At 42.8% G+C, this 19,421-nt stretch overlaps 1 long non-coding RNA gene across 1 annotated transcript; it reads right to left on the reverse strand.

Annotated features, from left to right (window-relative positions):
* Nucleotides 1–201: 201 nt before the first annotated feature.
* LOC101001749 lies at nucleotides 202–19,412 on the reverse strand. The gene is made up of 3 exons (XR_002522424.2): nucleotides 19,146–19,412; nucleotides 18,232–18,404; nucleotides 202–962 (listed from the first exon to the last, which is right to left on the reverse strand). It is a non-coding gene; the product is annotated as an uncharacterized LOC101001749 (long non-coding RNA).
* Between the last annotated feature and the right edge of the window lie 9 nt (nucleotides 19,413–19,421).

Raw genomic sequence — 19,421 nt, forward strand, 5'->3', positions numbered from 1 at the left:
GAGATAGAGACCATCCTGACTAACACGGTAAAATCCTGTCTCTACTAAAAATACAAAAAATTAGCCGGGCGTGGTAGCGGGCGCCTGTGGTCCCAGCTACTCGGGAGGCTGAGGCAGGAGAATGGCGTGAACCCAGGACGCGGAGCTTGCAGTGAACTGAGATCGCGTCACTGCACTCCAGCCTGGGCGATAGAGCGAGACTCCGTCTCAAAAAAAAAAAAAAAAAAATGAATGTGTCAAAGCTCTAAAAGATGGTGGAATGAGATGAGTGAAGCCATACCATAGATGAGTAGGTGATGCTGGGTATACCTGTGTGGTAATGGAGCCTGCCTGCACTAGGAGTGAGGCAGTGTGGATGAGAAGAAAGAGGAATTCAGAGAAGGCATGAAGAAAACAGCAGAGAGCTGACAGGGAGAATGAGCTATCATTGATACAAAGGAGGAAGATAAACTGAGAAACCAGCTTGGGAAAAATCGAGAGGTCATATGTAGTTTTTGTGTCTTTTTCCAAAGCACTGGAAGAAAGTATCCAAGCCACACTCAGGCTAAGAAGCAAGAAGCAGGAATCACGAGCTATCTTAAACCGAAAGGGATTTAATGCAGAGAATCAGACGCTTCCAGCAGGGTCAAAAAGTTGGAGAAGTATTCTGTGCCCTCGGCTCCAGGCATAACTCTGGAAGGCCTTTCTGATAAGCTGTGCTTACAGGAGAGGTTAGAATGGAGTATCGATCCACCAAAAGTGTCACAGAAACCTGTTTAGGTAACTCAGCATCTACACACCATTCCATACTGAATCTGCTGCCATACTGAATGAAAACAAATGATCCTGCCCAACACAATGGATTTATTCTTCATACAAATGAAAAGCAGCCCCACCTTCTCTGCAAAAGAAGAGCTATCCAGGGTCTTGTCCATCAGCACCTTCATTACTGGAGATGTTCTTGCTGGTCACAATCATAATCTCTGCAAACGAAAGACTATATTAAGGTGTCAATCACTGCCAACACATCTGTCAAATTAAAGAGAAAAGGAAAAAAGAAAAAAGGAACTTGACTGATGCATCTTTCACAGAATGAGCAAGAAATTGTAGTTAGTATAGTCCTCATTTCTACCAGCGATCACAAAGCCTCATTTCTATAAGTGATCATAATTATAATTATTTGCAATTGACTTCTTTTTGTCCACTCAAAAAACACTTTGGCTATTTGCCTGGCAAATGAAATCTTCATTCTTCATGGGCTTGAGCCCTTTGTGTCCTGTTTATATTGGATCGTTGTAGTTTTCTGTTAACTTTTGCCACTGGTTTGGCACTACTGATGTCGCTGATGATAACCTGGGGTTCAGCATTTCTGATCTGAGAACTGATGCTTTTAATCAAGGAAAGCACAAAGTTAGAGGAACAGGAAGTCAACATTTGTGAGTGGGCTATTTGCTGTAATAACAAAAAGGATTGTGGATTCTCACTTCCAGGAATCTGGGGCCCATATATTTTGGCCATTGGGAAAACAACCTCACATCTTGGTCATCCTTTCAAAGCGCATACGGCATACTATAGGACATCACCCAATCTCACACGATGCCACTGATGGAAGTTATCTGTGTATGCAAGAGGTCACTCTCCCATCTGTTAAGACCAGCTGCACATGCGTGTTGAGATAAAGAGGAAGATTGCAGAATGCCATAGGAATGAGGCCATTTCTTCACTTCTCTTGCTAGAATATGACTTATTAGGTCAGAAACAAGGTTTATGGGATACTGTAATCGTATTAATGGATTATTTTTGATGGTAGTACTGGAAGAAGCATTTCATACCCAAAATACCTATTCCATAGAGGACAGATAACTGTTTTTTTCACAATGAAAAGGATCTTATGTAATGAACCTTCCCCTGCGTGTCTGTCTGCCCCCAACAGAATGACTTCATATATGATACTTAATGTTGTCTACTCTTTTTTCTTTTCTTTACTTTATTTATTTATTTGAGATGGAGTCTTGCTCTGTTGCCCAGGCTGGAGTGCAGTGGTGTGATCTTGGCTCACTACAACCTCTGCCTCCAGGGTTCAAGCGATTCTCCTTTCTCAGCTTTCCAAGAAGCTGGGACTACAGGCACGCACCACTATGCCCAGCTAATTTTTTGTATTTTTAGTAGAGACTGCATTTCACCATGTTAGCCAGGATGGTCTTGATCTCCTGACCTTATGATCCACCCACCTGAGCCTCCCAAAGTGCTGGGATTACAGGCATGAGCCACCGCACCCAGCCCAACGTTGTCTACTCTTAATAGGAGGCGCATACAGCAGGGATGGGCCAACTCAACCACACGGAGGGAAAGTCCATGTTGTGGAACTCATCTTTAATCTTCATCCCTGATACCATGGCTGTCTTATTCCTGAGCTCACTGGGAAAACACAGATGGCATAAGAAAAGGCTGGCTGACCTTCACAGGCTGGTCATCTCCCCACTTAGTTCCTGAAACACTTATCTGAAATTGATGTCCTGTGGTTAAGAATCATAGAGAACACAAGTATCTTATACTCTGTGCTTATGCCTCTTCTACAGAACTCTTTGTCACCGATTCTCCAGGGTTATTTCTTTCAGATTCTCAAGTATCCAACCTGCCATCGACTTCCTGTGAATCAGTTATGAGCTATACATCTGGACATGTATCCTTCCAAGAAAAAATGAGACATTTCATATTCTGCTCGATTTCCTTCCTTGGGAGAAATTCCCTTTACTACTCTTCTATCAGAGCAAACCTAAGAAGAGCTGCAGAAACCTCTCACGAGCTGTTACCAGCACACCATGTAGAATCTTCTGTAAACTAGCATCAACATTTGTTTTCCTCAGACAATCAAGGGAGGCCATAGTTGAGGGCTGGTTAAAAGAGAGACACCTGTGCAGCATTGGTGGGCGTGCTGAGAGATAAGTCTCTGGATCACACTTACGCTCAGCCTCACATATGCCACTTTCATTCCACCCCGTGCTGTTATAAAAGTCAAACTGTGTGACTCACGATTTAGATCTTATGGTCTATTTAGATCTTGATGTCCCATAGTTATGCATCTGGTCTCTACCAGGACCCAAGAGCAACAAAGAGCCATTTCGGGGGGAAAAAAAAATTGCAGTTATTTTCCAAAAAAGCATTACTAGGTGATATGGTTTGGATTTGTGTCCCCCGGCCAAATCTCATGTCAAATGGTAATCTCCAACGTTGGAGGAGGGGCCTGGTGGGAGGTGACTGGATCATGGGGGTGGATGTCCCCGTTGCTGTTCTCCTGATAGTGAGTTCTCACAAGATCCGCTTGTTTAAGAGTGTGCAGTGCCTTCTCCTTCTCTTTTTCCCTCCTGCTATAGCCCATGTAAGATGAGCCTGCTTGCCCGCTGCCTTCTGTCTTGATTGTAAGTTTCCTGAGGCCTCCCCAGCCATGATTCCTATACAGCCTGTGGAACCATGAGCCAATCACATCTCTTTTCTTTATAAACTACCCAGTCTCAGGTAGTTCTTTATAGCAGTATGAGAATGGACTAAGACACTAGGCTTGCAATAGTTTCCATGAAGCATCTGGTCCTTCCTATTGCATCAGCTGGGATACCAGACAGCAGATCTCATTGCCTCCTCTAGCTTCAAGCTCTCCTTAAAACCATATTTTCAAGGTACTCAATAAGTGGGTTGGAGCAGCATACCCAAAGGAGGTATACTCTGCCTCCAAAATAAAATTAAAAAAAAAAAAAAAAAAGCCTAACTAAATGAAAAAGGAGCATTGAGCTTCAGTTCAATATCAGATGGAATGAAAGTTTAATGTTTATTTTTTAGTTAGAGGGTGTGAAATACCAACAATTGACTTTCAGTCCCCATCGTTGGGTTACATCTGGACTAGCAGAAACTCCAAAGTTGTGGTGGCCCTTGCAAATTTTCATTGGGATTATCTCCCCTACTCTATCTTACATGTGATTGACAGGATATTGCTGGCTTACCTAGTTCAATAAGTATGATGTCATCAAGAAATTGAACCAATATACTGCCCTGTAGAATGGCAAGGTAGTCAAGTTCCCTAGGGTTAAATTGTGATAGAGAATAAGAATGCTGGTATCTAGCAAGAGTCCAGAATATCTGATACATTTTGCCCAAACTAATGTTCCTTTTACCCTGGTTTAACAACTTTGTAATATATGACAAGACATATTACCCAGCTTCTTCTGTAATTCAATATGAATAAATGTAAATTAATGTAAATAAGTATAAACAAATTGTAACACATCATAATTACTTTGATGAGTAACTCCTTTCTTCCCGAGTCAGATTCTATACTGTGCCTCTAGGGTATGCAGTGATCCGATTATAAGTACAGGTGTAGAGGCAATTGGGGAGGTAGAAGTTGGTATGGGAAGAACTGTCCTTTCTTTCAAGGTAACTATATTAAGTGGTGGTAAGATTGGCCTCATCAAAGGAGGAGCCTCTGTTAGCAGGAGAAGCTCCGAAGTCTTCATTCCTTGTCTCCTATTCTTACTCCTAACCAAAAAATTCCTATATTTGCTAAAGAAGACCTCGTGGATGAAGTTCTGAATCAATTTACACTGTAATTCAGTCATGCACATGATTGGTCTCCATTTGGGATTTTTGGCGACATCAGGCCAGCAGCTACAAGAGATAAGCAATCATTTAGGACTTACAGGCTTGTCACTGGACATACCTTGAACTGAGAATGTAAACCCCCGAGCTGGCATTTTCTTTCTTTGAACCTTTCAGTTTGGTCATGAGCAGCCGGGCCCCCACCCTCCTTAGAGTCCTCATTCTCACTATGATGATGCTGCAGTCACTGGGTCCTCCGTCTGCCTTCGATAGGCTTTGTATTCCCAGGGACCACAGGCAATAATTTAAGCAGCTGTTTCCCAGTATGTCATATGTCCAAGTTCTCATTTACTAGTGGTAATTAGGTTCTTATTGCCTTCAAATCCAACCAAGGCTGATAAGCAGTTCTACAGTCTTGTTCTTGAGGGACTGTTGCCTACAACTACTTTGTCTAGCAAATTCCATATTAGTAAGCATTAAATTGCAAGAAATAAAAACAGGCACAAAACGACAAATACTGCACGATCTCACATGCGGAATCTTAAGAAGTTGTTCTCGTAGAAACAGAGTGTAGAGAGGTAGTTACCAGAATGGTGGCTGAAGGAGTAGGGTAAGGGGAGATGTTGGGAGCTAAACAATGTGTACCCATGGACATAGAGAGCAGAAAATAGACATGGAGACTAGGAAGGGTGGGAATGTGGGAGAGGTGAGGGATAAGAAATTACTTAATGAGTATACTGTACACTACTCCAGTAATGGTTACACTAAAAGCCCAGCCCCTGTCATCACCACACAATACATCCTTGTAACAAAAAATTGCACTTATACCCCTAAATTTGTACAAATGTTTTAAACAAGATACAAAATTTCAATTAGACTAGAGGAGTAAGTTTTGGTGATCTACTGCATTGCATGATGACCACAGTTAATCATAATGCATTGCATATTTCAAGGCTGTCTAGACCCTCCAATCCACACACAAAACAATAAGTTGGTGAGGGGATGGATATATTAATTTGCTTGATTTAATTTTTCCACAATGTATCTATAAATCAAAACAGTACATTGTACCCCGTAATATACACACTTGTTAATTTAAAATATATAATTTTTTTAAGCTAACCATTTTAAGTAGAGAGGAATTTAAAATGGAGTGTCCACAATATTGCTGTACACTGGGTTGGAAAACTGGTTCCAGCCTGGGCCTTCAGAAAGGACCCCAGAGCACTGCAGGCCAAAGTAGACCAAAGGCTGCTACCTCTGCTGAGTGAGGAAGGCACAAATTCAGGAGAGGATGCACTTGATGTCTGCAGGTCCTCCTTTCCTAGCGAAACAAGAAAGCTCCAGCCATCTCTGCTGCAAAGGGTCTTGATGCCTACAAGATGAGTGAGGACATCCTGGAACACTATGAGGATTGCAGGACAAGCTCTCCTATACAGCCAGAGCAGCAGAAGTGGGTCTTTCCCTTGCTTCTTCCTTCCACAACTTTTGTGAGTGCATCTAATCGGCAGGCTCTAACTTACACCCAAAACTCTACTATGAACATGTAGGGTTGTTAGCTGTCCAGACCCTCCAATCCACGAAAGACCTACAAGAGGGAAGAGTAAGGATGCTGTTGCCGACCACCTCTATCTACCACATTAAGCCACGTTTAAGATGATATCTACCATAACTTAATGTAATCAGTTTCCTTGGCTGTGATTTATCATATGTGTCATTTGTTTGCAACCTCAGTACCACTGGAGAAGTTTGTTGTTTTCTAATTGTTTTTCTATAATTTCATTTCATTTCCATTACTTAAGTTTTAGGGTCCTGAGATAGCTACTTAATCCGAACAACTAATCTTCAGCTGGGGAGTTAACTAAATGAGTGCCGAGCAAGTATTTTTGCTCACTTCTTTAAAGTAACTACTCTCATAGGGTCAAATGTTTTGCTTTTTATATGATATTCACAGAAAGCTTTTTTTTTTTTTTTTTTTTTGAGATGGAGTTTCACTCTTGTTGCCCAGGCTGGAGTGCAATGGCACAATCTTGGCTCACTGCAACCTCCACCTCCCAGGTTCAAGCAATTCTCCTGCCTCAGCCTCCCGAATAGCTAGGATTACAGGCATGCACCACCACGCTCAGCTAATTTTGTATTTTTAGTAGAGACAGCGTTTCTCCATGTTGGTCAGGCTGGTCTTGAACTCCTGGCCTCAAGTGATCTGCCTGCCCCGGCCTCCCAAAGTGCTGGGATTATAGGCATGAGCCACTGTGCCCAGTCCACAGAAAGCTCTTTAAATAAATATCCAGATATAAAACTCTATATATGTAACAGGGTTTTTCTCTGTTACCTAGGCAAGACCCTGTTCAATGGTGCAATCACGGCTTCCTGCAGCCTCAACTTCCTGGGCCCAAGTGATCCTCTTGCTTCAGCCTCCTGAGTAGCTGGGACTGCAGACGCACATCACCACAGCCAGCTAATTAGAGATGAGGTAATGTTGTGTTGTCCAGACTTAAAGCAATAATTTTTCCAGTGATATTTTATCATTAAGTTTCTTAAGGCTTCTGTTTCTTTCTTTTGTGGCTTCAATGGCAGGCACACTTTGCTCCTAACTCTCAATTAGACTCAGAAGAGTCTGAACCTTCGTGGCTTAGCTGTGGCTTAGTTGGGGCTCACTGCTACATCTCTACCAGTAGGCAAGTTCCTGGGGAGGAGGCCCATTGAGTTTGTTCATCTCCACATCCCAGCACATAAAACAGAGCCTGTGTGAAGCTAGGCCAGCAGCTCTATAAAACATGTTCAATGAATGGACAAATTAATGGAGTTTGCCTTCATAGTTACCTTCCCAGATCTGGTTTCCTACTATTTAAGTCTCTATTACAGTCAGTCATCTCTTGAATAAAGGTAGGCATTGACCACCCAAAAGGCTATGTTTCTGCCTTCTTAAGTGGGGCTAGAAAGTGGGTGGCATTATCACTGACAGAGTCTTCTGTAGTGGCCACTTGCATGAGGAATGGCCAGTAACCAGCGTCTTTCCATGGTAGTCATGCCTGATACTATGTGTAAGGAACATGGCTGTGCTGCAGCTAATCAGGCATAGGGCAGCAGGCATAGGCTGAGTTAAACAGCCTGGATGACTCAGTGGGTTTGTGGCGCAGGTGCACAGTCCCATGACTTATATAATCATAGCCATGTAGACATAACATAGAGAAGTTCATCACCTGGCTCTCAGCCACTATTGTGTAATGTATAAAAGTAACACTGACCCTGTGAGGGAGTTGCTGAATAAAGGCATGCCTCATCTACCTGATGTCTCTTGAGCGTTGAGTGTTCTTCTAGCTCCCTGCCCCACATCCACCTGCTCCCCTCAGCCCTCACCTGGGGCTGGAACCTTACTCTGAGCATGACCCCATGTAGGATCTGCCCTGGCCTGTTTGTGCAGCCCATGTGGGGCAGGGGGAGCTGACTTCACTGCAGTAAAGCGGGGCACAGGACCAAGACCCAGGCTTCTCTCAGCTGCAGAACTGGTGTGAGGTCCAGTATGAGGACCTGACCCAACTGAGCCAAACACAGTGAAACATGGGATTTTGTTTGCTAGTGGCTGGCATAGATGTTCTTTCCTAGTGGATGAGAACCCAGAGGGATGCAGACCAAGGAGTGGCTATAAGGGGGCTTGTCTGATCCTTGAAATAGAATCCAAAGGTCAGATCCACTGAACTCTGGATCTGACAAGTTACATGAGCCAATACATTTCCGTAATATAAAATGAAGTTGAACTTTCTGTTTCTTACAACTGAAGTATTTCTAAGTGACAGAACTACCTGACTTTGGCAGAATCTCAAATAACTTTGCCTGATCAAAAGTCTCCATGATTGTTTATACTTCTGGTGGTGGGAAAAAGGAAACCTCATCCGCATTTTTCCTTTCCTCTTTCTTTCCAACACCTTTGAGTTTCTTGGCCAGTTCTTGAAAGCAAGGATGAATCTGACAACCTGCAACGTGCTTTTCAGAGTCTGACTAAGACATGACATGTCTTTGCAAAAGTCCTTCTCATATCTTATTTCTGAACTTTCAAAGCGGTCTCAACCTGTACTTCAACAGACATTTAAGTTTTCTTCTCAACACTCATAAAGTCCCTTACTAGATAGGAGATCTCTTCTTTTAATAGAAATGTATAATATAAATAAAGAGGATATATGCAAGAGATATTTGGGGTTTATATTATCCTTTTTTTTTTTTTTTTTTTTTTTTTTTGCTGTGAAGACTCTCTTTCACTATGGTATAAGTTGAATAATTGTCTAAAAGTCTTGAAACTTTCAGCACATATCTGGAATGTGTTGTTCAAGTGTAGCACTGTTTTTCTTTATGTCAGGGCTGAAAGATGAGGCCACAGGAAAATTTCTGGCCAAACATGTTGCTATCTATTAAATGTTTATTATCTCTGAAACCAATGTTGAAACTTAATTCCCAATATCACAGTACTAAGAGGTGAAGGGCCAGCGCAGTGGCTCATGTCTATAATCCCAGCACTTTGGGAGGCCGAGGTGGGTGGATCACTTGAGGTCAGGAGTTCAAGACCATCCTGGCCAACATGGTGAAGCCCTGTCTTTACTAAAAAAAAAAAATACAAAAATTAGCCGGGCACAGTGGTTTGTGCCTGTAGTCCCACCTACTCGTGAGGCTGAGGCAGGAGAATCACTTGAACCTGGGAGGCAGAGGTTGTAGTGAGCCCAGATTGCACTAATGCAATCCAGCCTGGGTGACAAAAATGAAACTCCAACTCAAAAAAAAAAAAAAAAAAAAGAGAGAAAAAGAGGTGGAGTCTTTAAGAGGTGAGTGGATTAATCCAGTCCTGGACTACTGGGTTATAGAGGGCATGGGTTGGTTATCAGAAGAGCAGGTCCATACTAAGAGCCAGGTTGGCCATCTCTGATGAGTTCCTACCATGTGACGTTCTGCACTGCCTTGGAACTCTACAGAGTGTCCCTACCAGCAAGAAGGCCCTCACCAGATGTAGCCCCTAGACCTTGAACTTCCAAGTCTCCCTGTCTGTAAGATCTGTGTGATCTTTCTTTGTTAAATCTAGAAAGAAAGCAAACAATCTCCTTACAGTTACAGGTATCTTTGAAGTAACACATCTCGATTTCCTGCCCAAAGCTGATTCTTTATTCCCAGTTCAGGAATGACAACCTCCCACCCTTTCTGTACTCTTACTTTCTAGTTGTTCAAGCTAGAATCTCAGGAGTTGCTCCTAATTATTTTCCTTAATTCTACATGTAATCCCCATGACCGCCTTGCCGGCAATAACTGCATGAATCCTCACTCCTTCTTCTTCTTCTTTTTTTCAGTTCTTTTATTTGAAATTCCCTGTCATTAGCCTGCATTTACTTTCTATTTAACATCTTTAATTAAAGTATAATTGACATATAATAAATTGCACATATTTAAAGCGCACAGCTCGATAAGTTTTGATATATGTATATGCCCATGAAATCAGCACCACAATTAAGATAATGAACATATCATCATCCCCAAAAGTTTCCTTGGGACTTTCTGTAACCCCTCTTTCTTGCTTCTCCCTACTATCCCCAGGCTACCACTCATATGCCTCCTGTCACTACATATTAGTTTGCATTTTTTAGAATTTTACATAATGAAATCATATGGTATGTACTCTTTTTTATTGTCTCCTTTCATGCAGCATAAGATTCAATAATTTTGTAACATATATCAATAATTCATTCTTTTTTTATTGGGGAATTCTTTGCATACTATCAACAGAATGCAATACAATTCCACAATAAAAAATGAATGTCACAGTTTGCTTAGCCATTTACCGGTTAACATTTTTTTGTTTAGCCATTCACCAGTTTGTTTAGCCATTCACCAGTTAACATTTGGCTTGATTTCAAGTTTTGGCTATTACAAATAAGGTTCCCATGAATATTTATATACTTTTTTTTTTTTTTTTTTTTTGAGATGAAGTCTTGCTCTGTCACCCAGGCTGGAGTGCAGTGGCGTGATCTCAGCTCACTGCAACTTCTGCCACCTGGGTTCAAGCAGTTCTCCTGCCTCAGTCTCCAGAGTAAATGGGACTACATGTGCACACCACCAAACCCCTCTCGTTTTTGTATTTTTAGTAGAGATGAGGTTTTCCCATGTTAGCCAGGCTGGCTTAAACTCCTGATCTCTGATGATCCACCTACCTTGACCTCCCAAAGTGCCGGGATTACAGGCATGAGCCACCATGCCCAGCCAGTACAAGTCTTATATAGTCAGATGTTCATTTCTCCTGGGTCAATATGTAGAAGTGGGATGTTTGCATCATTTAATATATGTATGTCGAACATTTACAAAACTCCCAAGTATTCTTATACACCAACAACAGACAAGCAGAGAGCAAAATCATGGATGAACTCCCATTCACACTTGCTACAAAGAGAACAAAATACCTAGGAATGCAGCTTACAAGGGACATGAAGGACCCCTTCAAGGAGAACTACAAATCACTGCTCAAGGAAATAAGATAAGACACACACAAGTGGAAAAACATTCCATCCTCATGAATAGGAAGAATCAATATAGTGAAAATGGCCATAATGCCCAAATTAATGTATAGATTCAATCCTATTCCCATCAAGCTACCATTGACATTCTTCGCAGAATTAGAAAAAAAAAAAACTGCTTTAAATTTCATAAGGAACCCAAAAAGAGCCCATATAGTGAAGACAATCCTAAGCAATTAGAACAAAGCTGGAGGCATCACGCTACCTGACTTCAAACTATCCTACAAGACTACAGTAATCAAAACAGTAGCTACTGGTACCAGACAAACATATAGATCAATAGAACAGAACAGAGACCTCAGAATTAACACCACACATCTACAACCACCTGATTGTCAACAAATCTGACAAAAACAAGCAATGGGGAAAGGATTCCCTATTTAATAAATGGTAAACTGGCTAGCTATATGCAGAAAACTGAAACTGGACCCCTTCCTTACACCTCATACAAAAATTAACTCAAGATAGATTAAAGACTTAAATGTAAAACCCCAAACCATAAAAACCCTAGAAGAAAATCTAGGCAATACCATTCTGGACATAGGCATAGGCAAAGACTTTATGATGAAAACACCGAAAGCAATTGCAACAAAAGCTAAAATTGACAAATGGGATCTAATTAAACTAAAGAGCTTCTGCACAGCAAAAGAAATTAGCATCATAGTGAACAGGCAATCTACAGAAAGGGAGAAATTTTTTTGCAATCTACCCATCTGACAAAGGTCTAATATCCAGAATCTACAAGGAACTTAAACAAATTTACAAGGAAAAAACCAAACAACCCCATCAAAAAGTGGATGAAGGATATGAACAGACACTTCTCAAAAGAAGACATTTATGCGGCCAACAAACATATGGAAAAAAGCTCATCATTACTGATCACTAGAGAAATGCAAATCAAAACCACTATGACATACCATCTCATGCCAGTCAGAATGGTGATTATTAAATAGTCAAGAAACAACAGATGTTGGTGAGGCTGTGGAGAAATAGGAATGCTTTTACACTGTTGGTGGGAATGTAAATTAGTTCAACCATTGTGGAAGACAGTGTGGTGATTCCTCGAGGATCTAGAACCACAAATACCATTTGACCCAGCAATCCCATTACTGGGTATATACCCAAAGGAATATAAATAATTCTACTATAAAGACACATGCACTCATATGTTTATTGCAGCACTATTTACAATAGCAAAGGCATAGAACCAACCCAAATGCCCATCAATGACAGATTGGATAAACAAAATGTAGTACACATACACTATGGAATACTATGCAGCCATAAAAAAGAATGAGTTCATGTCCTTTGCAGGGACATGGATGAAGTTGGAAGCCATCATCCTCAGCAAACTAACACAGGAACAGAAAACCAAATATCACATGTTCTAATTCCTAAGTGCGAGTTGAACAATGAGACTACATGGACACAGGGAGGGGAACAACACACACCAGGGGTGGGGGGCAAGGGGACAGAGACAATTAGAACAAACACCTAATGCATGTGGGGCTTAAAATCTAAATGATGGGTTGATGGGTGCAGCAAACCGCCATAGCCTAAGTATACCTATGTAACAAACCTGCACATTCTACACATGTATCCTGGAACTTAAAGTAAAATAAAATAAGTTAATTAATTAAAAAGAAAAGCAAATTGAGGAAATGTGCATTAAGGAAATACAGAAGAAGTATTACTACGACACTCATATTAAATTGGCTAAAATTAAGAGACTGATTATATCTAGTGTTGGCAAAGAAGGGGAGGAACTGGGACACTCATATATACTGCTGGTAGGATGTAGTACAACCTCTTTGGAATACAATTTGGGATCCTCACTCCTTCTATTTCCATCTAACTCCACTGCCAGGACTGCAGCCATGCCTCCATCCTCTGTGCCCTGGATCACAGCCTGGTCCCTGGTGTCCCGGCTTCTGTGATGCCTTGTCCCAGTCCATCTCCCATGAGAGGTAGTATGAAATATGTTTAAAGTAAATCAGATTATGCCACTCCATTTCTTAAACTTCTTCAAAGATCTAAAACTTTTCTACCCTGGCTCACAAGACCCTATATGATCTGGCCTGTGTCCAGCCCCTCCTCTCAAGTAAATCAATTTCAACTGGCCCCTTGTTCACTATAGTCTGGGTTCCCTGTGCTGACTTCCTATGCTTTAACATGCCACATTCACTCCAGATAGGGAGACTTCCTGTCATTACTCTTACTGCCTGAGAGTTTGCTCTTGGTTTTCGTCATTGCTTTTTTCTCCAGAGACTTTATTTTTTAGAGCAGTTTTACTTTCACAGCAAAATCAAGCAGAAAGGACAGAGTTCTCATACACCACCTGCCCCCATGCATGCACAGCCTCCTCCACTATCAACACCACATTCGTAGTGGTACGTCTGTTATAACCGATGAGTTTACACTGACACATTGTTGTGTGTCACACCAAAGTTCATAGTTTACCTTGGGGTTCACTCAGTGTTGGACATTTTAGGAATTTTGACAAATGTATGACATGTATCCACCCCTACTATATATAGAATACTTTCACTGCCCTAAAAATCCTTCTGCCTATTCATCAGCATCTCCCCATCTCAAACCAAGGAAATCACTTTTTTTAATGTCTCTATCACTTTCGCTTTTCTAGAATGCCATATAGTTGGAATGATACAGCATATAGCCTTTTTCAGATTGGCTTCTTTCCCTTAGTAACATTCATTTAAGGTTTCCCCATGACTTTTCATGGCTTGAGAGTTCATTTATTTTTTTGGAACTGAATAATATTCTATGGTCTGTGATATGGTTTGAATGTGTCCCCACCCAAACCTCATCTTGAATTGTAGCTCACATAATCCCCATGTGTTGTGGGAAGGACCCAGCGGGAGGTAATTGAATCATGGGGACGATTACCCCCATGTTGCTGTTCTCATGATTGTGAGTTCACACAAGATCTGATGGTTTTATAAGGAGCTTTTCTCCTATTTGTTCCACACTTCTCTTTCCTACCACCATGTGAAGAAGGGCATGTTTGCTCCCTTCCTCCATTGTTGTAAGTTTCCTGAGGCCTCCCCAGCCCCGTGGAACTGTGAGTCAATTAAACCTCTTTCCTTTATAAATTACCCAGTCTTGGGCAGTTCTTTACAGGAATGTGAGAATAGACTAATACAGTCTGTATGCATCACAGTTGATTTATCCATTCACCTACTAAAGGAATATCTTGGTTTCTTACGTTTTGACAATTCTGAAAAAAGCTGCTTAAATACTCATGTGCAGGATTGTATGTGATGTTAAGTTTCAGCTCATCTGGGTAAAGACCAAGGAGCACGATTGCTGCAGCTCTTGATTTTAACCTCGCTGGGTTATACTTTTATCCAGATATCAGCTGTTTAACACATTAATTTATTAATTCACTCAGCTCACTGATTCAGCAATCATTTCTTGGTAACTGATGTGTAGGTGACATGGTCTGGGTGTTGGGGACATGACAGTAAGTAGAGTGGGTTCTGCCCACTGGGACAGATGTCAGGGCACAAGCACTGGGGAGGATGACGCACACAGTGAGAGGTGCTGGGAGTCGCACATGTGCTGACTATGTCTGGCTGACCCTGTGACAGGGTGTGGGAGTGAAGAGGAGTCGGACAGCCTCCCCAGTTTTCAGCCCTAGCAAGTGGGAGAACAGGGGCACATGCAGGCAGTGTGCTGCAGGGAGATGCTCCTCACAGGACCCAGGAGAGAACCAACTGCCAGGGATGGCAGTGACCATGATGGCCGTGGTGGGACAGGCAGACAGCCATCTTACCAATGGAACTCATGCTGCTTATATGTAGGGAGGAGACAAAGGGTAAAAAAGGGAAGGACCAAGAATGATACCAAAAAAACCAAAAAAGTTTGATATTCAAAACACTCTCAAGGACATTTCCCAGAGAAACTGGACTTGAATTAACCTTGGAGAACTGGTTGGATTTACTGCCTGGGATGGCCAGGGGGTGCCACCTGCATGCCAAGCCGAGCGACTGTCATCTTCTGCCACTGGTGCTGTGTGGATACAGTTCAAAGGGAGGACTTTCCAGCTGTGGATATCCGGCTACAGTTCTTTGAATGGCGGATAGAACAGCAAAGTTTTATTTCTGGCTGCTCCCTTCTGGCTGCTCCCTTTGCCTCAGCCTTGCTTTCCTCCCAGCTCCCACTGAACTGCCCGCCGTACCCAGTACGAGAACCCCTGCTCATCCCAGTGCTGGTGAGCATGCAGCTCAGTCACCTCCAACCCATCTCCTGGAGCTGTCCCACGGTTCCCTCGGAACCACTCTAGGGCTTGTAGTGTCTGACTCTGAGTGCTCCACTTCGTGGGGCACTGCTTAAAACAAAAGCTCTGGAACACAGCACCATCGAGAGGCAGCTGTTGATTTAATTTATTAGCATATGCATCCCCTGAAATGGCTACTAGGTGAGGTCTAGAAACCAAGGAGACCCCTCACTGGCCTCAGGTGAAGGGGAAACCTGCCCCTCCCTTTCCCATTCCTCCTGGTAGGCGGGACATGCCCCTGCCCACTGCTCCACAGAGAATCCCCTCCTCAACACATGTGGTCACCTCTGAGCATCTGCCTTCTTCTTCCTCCGATCCCGGAAGCTACAGGAAGCTTCTCATGTGACCAACTGTTACAGCTGCCAGGTGTTCTCAAATCTGAACTGTTACAGCTGCCAGGTGTTCACAAACCCGCAAGGCAGAGCGGGCTTGTCCTCCTTTACAGGGGGCGACTGCGGCGTGAAAGTTGTGAAAGTCCTTTCAAATGTCGCTTTACCTTTTTTTTTTTTTTTTTACATTTCTCAATCCACTTTCTCAGGTTGAAGAAAATTTTGCTTTTATAATTCTATCAGTTTTGCATTCTATTTCAAACTAATTGTTTCAAAACTAAGTTGTTTTTGTACGGTTTCTAAGTAAAATCAGTGTTTCAGGAAGAAGTAACATGTTTACCCTCTGGCTTCGAATCACTTTGAGGGTAAGTGCGGAGGCTGTGAGCAAATTGCCGATGCCTGGGGACAAGTCGAAACCCCACTACTATAACCTGGAATATTGAGAAAAACTGGAGCAAAGACAGCTTAGGACTATGCCTGGTGGAATGTGTGTGGGTGGATACTAAGGTGGTTCCTACAAGATGCCTTCCCCCCCAGGATGCCCCAGAGGATGGCCTTTCCCCTTGGCAAGAAGGTTTGGTTATGTCCTAATAGTGTTGGAAATTCTATTTATGTGGAAAACACACAGGGAAAGACAGACATCTTGTGGGCATATGGTAGCATTACATCACAGGCCTGGAAATTAATACCTAATAATCAGATCCTATCATTGAATAACACACTGTCAGTCACAAACAATTCCATCAAACATCTCTCCAGCTTTTAAAAGAAAAAATGAACATATAGTTCATTTTTCTTATGGTTAAATGCATCAAATAAAAGCATAGCCTTGAACTTCCAAAGAACAGATGGCTTTCCATTTTGAGTTCTCCCTGGTTTCTAGACCATATCTATTAGCCATTTCAGCAGAGATACATGTTAATCAACTAAATCAACAGTTACCTCGCAATGATGCTAATTCCAGAGCTTTTGTTTTAAGCAGATACCAAGTATCTGAGAGGTAATGAATGTGCGGGGTAAGAATTGAGACTTTTTGAGTTGGATCCTCTGAACAGCTGGCTGGATTCGACAGGCACAGGGAATCCCAAGACCAGTCTGGAATGCAGACATTCCTCGGGGTCTTAGAGTTTCTCTGGCAGAAAAACAACAAGTTTATCTTGGAAGTTGGACAGGAAAAATGCTTTTAAAGAAAAAGCAAACCATCTTTTTCCTATGAGTAAGCTGAAGATATATTTATCTCCTTTCCAAAAATGGATATAATCATCAATGAATTATTGATAACTACTCTTTGTCTGGTGAATCCTACAGGGTTCCCATCCTTGTCACTTTCACTTAAATTACAGTTGTTTTTCTGTAAGGAAACACCAGCACAAATAGGTCATTTGCTTAAGAATTTAAAGACAGATGTGTGGTTCCGAAGCCATCATTCACCACTTGCTGCAGTATAGACATTTGCTTGTTTCCATCATGATGAAAAAACAGGTGTGGCCCATCATGCAGGAAAGAGAAAAAATGTAATTCTGACCATTCCTCAATTAGCGGCCTACTAAATTTTCATTATGACCAATAATCACCCTGTTTTTGTACAACCTGCATGCTAAGAATGACTTTTACATTTTTAAGTTTCTTAAACAAACAGAAGATGACAAATAGGTGGCACAGACCTGGGTGACTTACAAAGCCTAAAATATTTACCATGTGGCTCTTCAGAGTCTGCCTATCCCTGCATTACATAAACAAGACTTGTTTTCATTAGATGTCTTGAGAACTGGCTTTGAGAAAGGCAGGAGAAAATACACTTTTCTTAACATTTTTGAAGGGAAATATTTGTTACTTCTTACCTTCAATTATTTGCGGTAAATTTGATTCCTTCTGACATTCATTTGACATCTACTATGCAGCACTTTGCAGCATTTAAAGGGAAGACTCATCTCTAAGACATAAAAATCACTCTCATCCAACTCAAAATGTGGTGTTACTAAAAATTACTCCGTGCTAAAGGGCAAAAAAAGGTTGGAGATCCTTGGGGTTGTGGAGGTAAACCACAGAAACTGGAAGAGCAGGTAGGCTTTGCACACCTAGAGCTGGAAGGAAGTGTGTTCCAGGTGAGGGAAAACACTCACAAGGGTGCACGGACAGGGAGGCAGCAGTGAGAATTCCAAGGGCCCCTAATCATAAAAGTGCATCATGGCTGTGGGTGGATGGTGTAGAGGGAGAGAGAGCTGGTGTCTTCTCCAGTAAGGTACTTTGGAAAAACACTCATTTAAGTAACCGTACATAAAAGCGAAGTAATGGTGAAGATAAATTTGTCTGCGATCAGACGCTAGCACCAGAACGATCATGATCCCTACAGGTCTCTCTCTAATACCTGCAGCCCCTTTCCTTAATGGGTCACATGGTCTGTCTTCCATTGTATAGCTGCGTCCCGCTGTGGATCTGCTCACTTCCCTCTTCTTTTTTAACCTTACCCTTGTTTTCTGCCTACCTGTCTCTGAGAAAAGCTGAGACTTCTATCACGGGCAGGTCCTCAGTTAGGTACACGCCTTTCTTGCTTGGGTGTCAACGACAGGAAACCTAACTATCGCTGGATGTCTGCTTCCGCCACTCCGTCACTCCACAGCAGGTGGTATCCAGAGTGTGTAAGCAAGGTCAGGGGTGCTAAATTTGGAGAAGAGAAAAATGCAGACTGCTTTTCTTGGAAGGGGTGTTTTCAGCTGCAATTTCCATACTGAAGAGATAGAAATTGGCTGGTAAGGTCTAGACAGTAACTTAACTAAACATGCACTCCTCCTCTTGAATTTGGACTTTATAAGGAATTTGGATTTTATAACCACACGATGGAGGTTGCGAGAGGCTTCTCAACAAGGTACTGATGGTGACAAGCTGTGAATACTAAAAAGACAACTCTGAAAAACCTCGGTTCAAACGAGATCTGAATTTACTCACTAACTATGGCCACGAGGAGTTTATTCCTTTTTCTTTCCATTTTCCCTCTCTCCCAAGAGGTGTCAAAAACAGGATTTGGAGGTGGCAGGATAATGGCCAAATGGGTGGACAGGGTGGGGAAGGATTCAACCAGGCTCTGGGCTTGGCGCATGGTGGGCGGTGGCGCCCACAGCTGGGCCTGGGAACCCGCCGCTCGGGCATTAGGGGCTGCCGCGGCGACCGGCAAGGACACGTAACCGAAGAGCGAGAGGTCGGAAGACAAGGGGACTGTTACAGGAGGAGAGCCGCCACTGGCTGCCAAGGCCATGCAACTGGCGCCGAAGCGCACTGGTAAAGTGCACGATCTCCGCCCGCCCCGCGGCAAGTCGGGAACTGTAGTCCCTCCCTCTCCTGCTCCCTGGCCCAGGACGGGTCCCGGGACAGCGCCTGTCCCTCTAGTTGTAAATCACGCACTTTCCTGTCCTGGACGCAGGGTCCTCCCACTTCTCAGGCGCCTAGAGCTTACGTCACGGGCGGGTCACCGCCCACATAGCGGAGGCCTTTAGGTGTCTATGGAAAGCCTGTCGTACAGCAAGCTGGCAATAAAGGATCGACCCTTAACAGTGGAAGGAATGCACCTTCGATCCCTCCACTCCTCTTGGCTGCTCCGCTGCAGGGGTTTCCCCCGCCGCATCGCACAGCTCCTCTCCCGGTGTTGCTCAGGCAGCGCCTTAGGCAGTCCCGCGCCCC

The sequence above is a fragment of the Papio anubis genome, chromosome 5 (genome assembly GCF_008728515.1).
Source record: "Papio anubis isolate 15944 chromosome 5, Panubis1.0, whole genome shotgun sequence".
In the NCBI taxonomy this organism is placed as follows: Eukaryota; Metazoa; Chordata; class Mammalia; order Primates; family Cercopithecidae; genus Papio; species Papio anubis.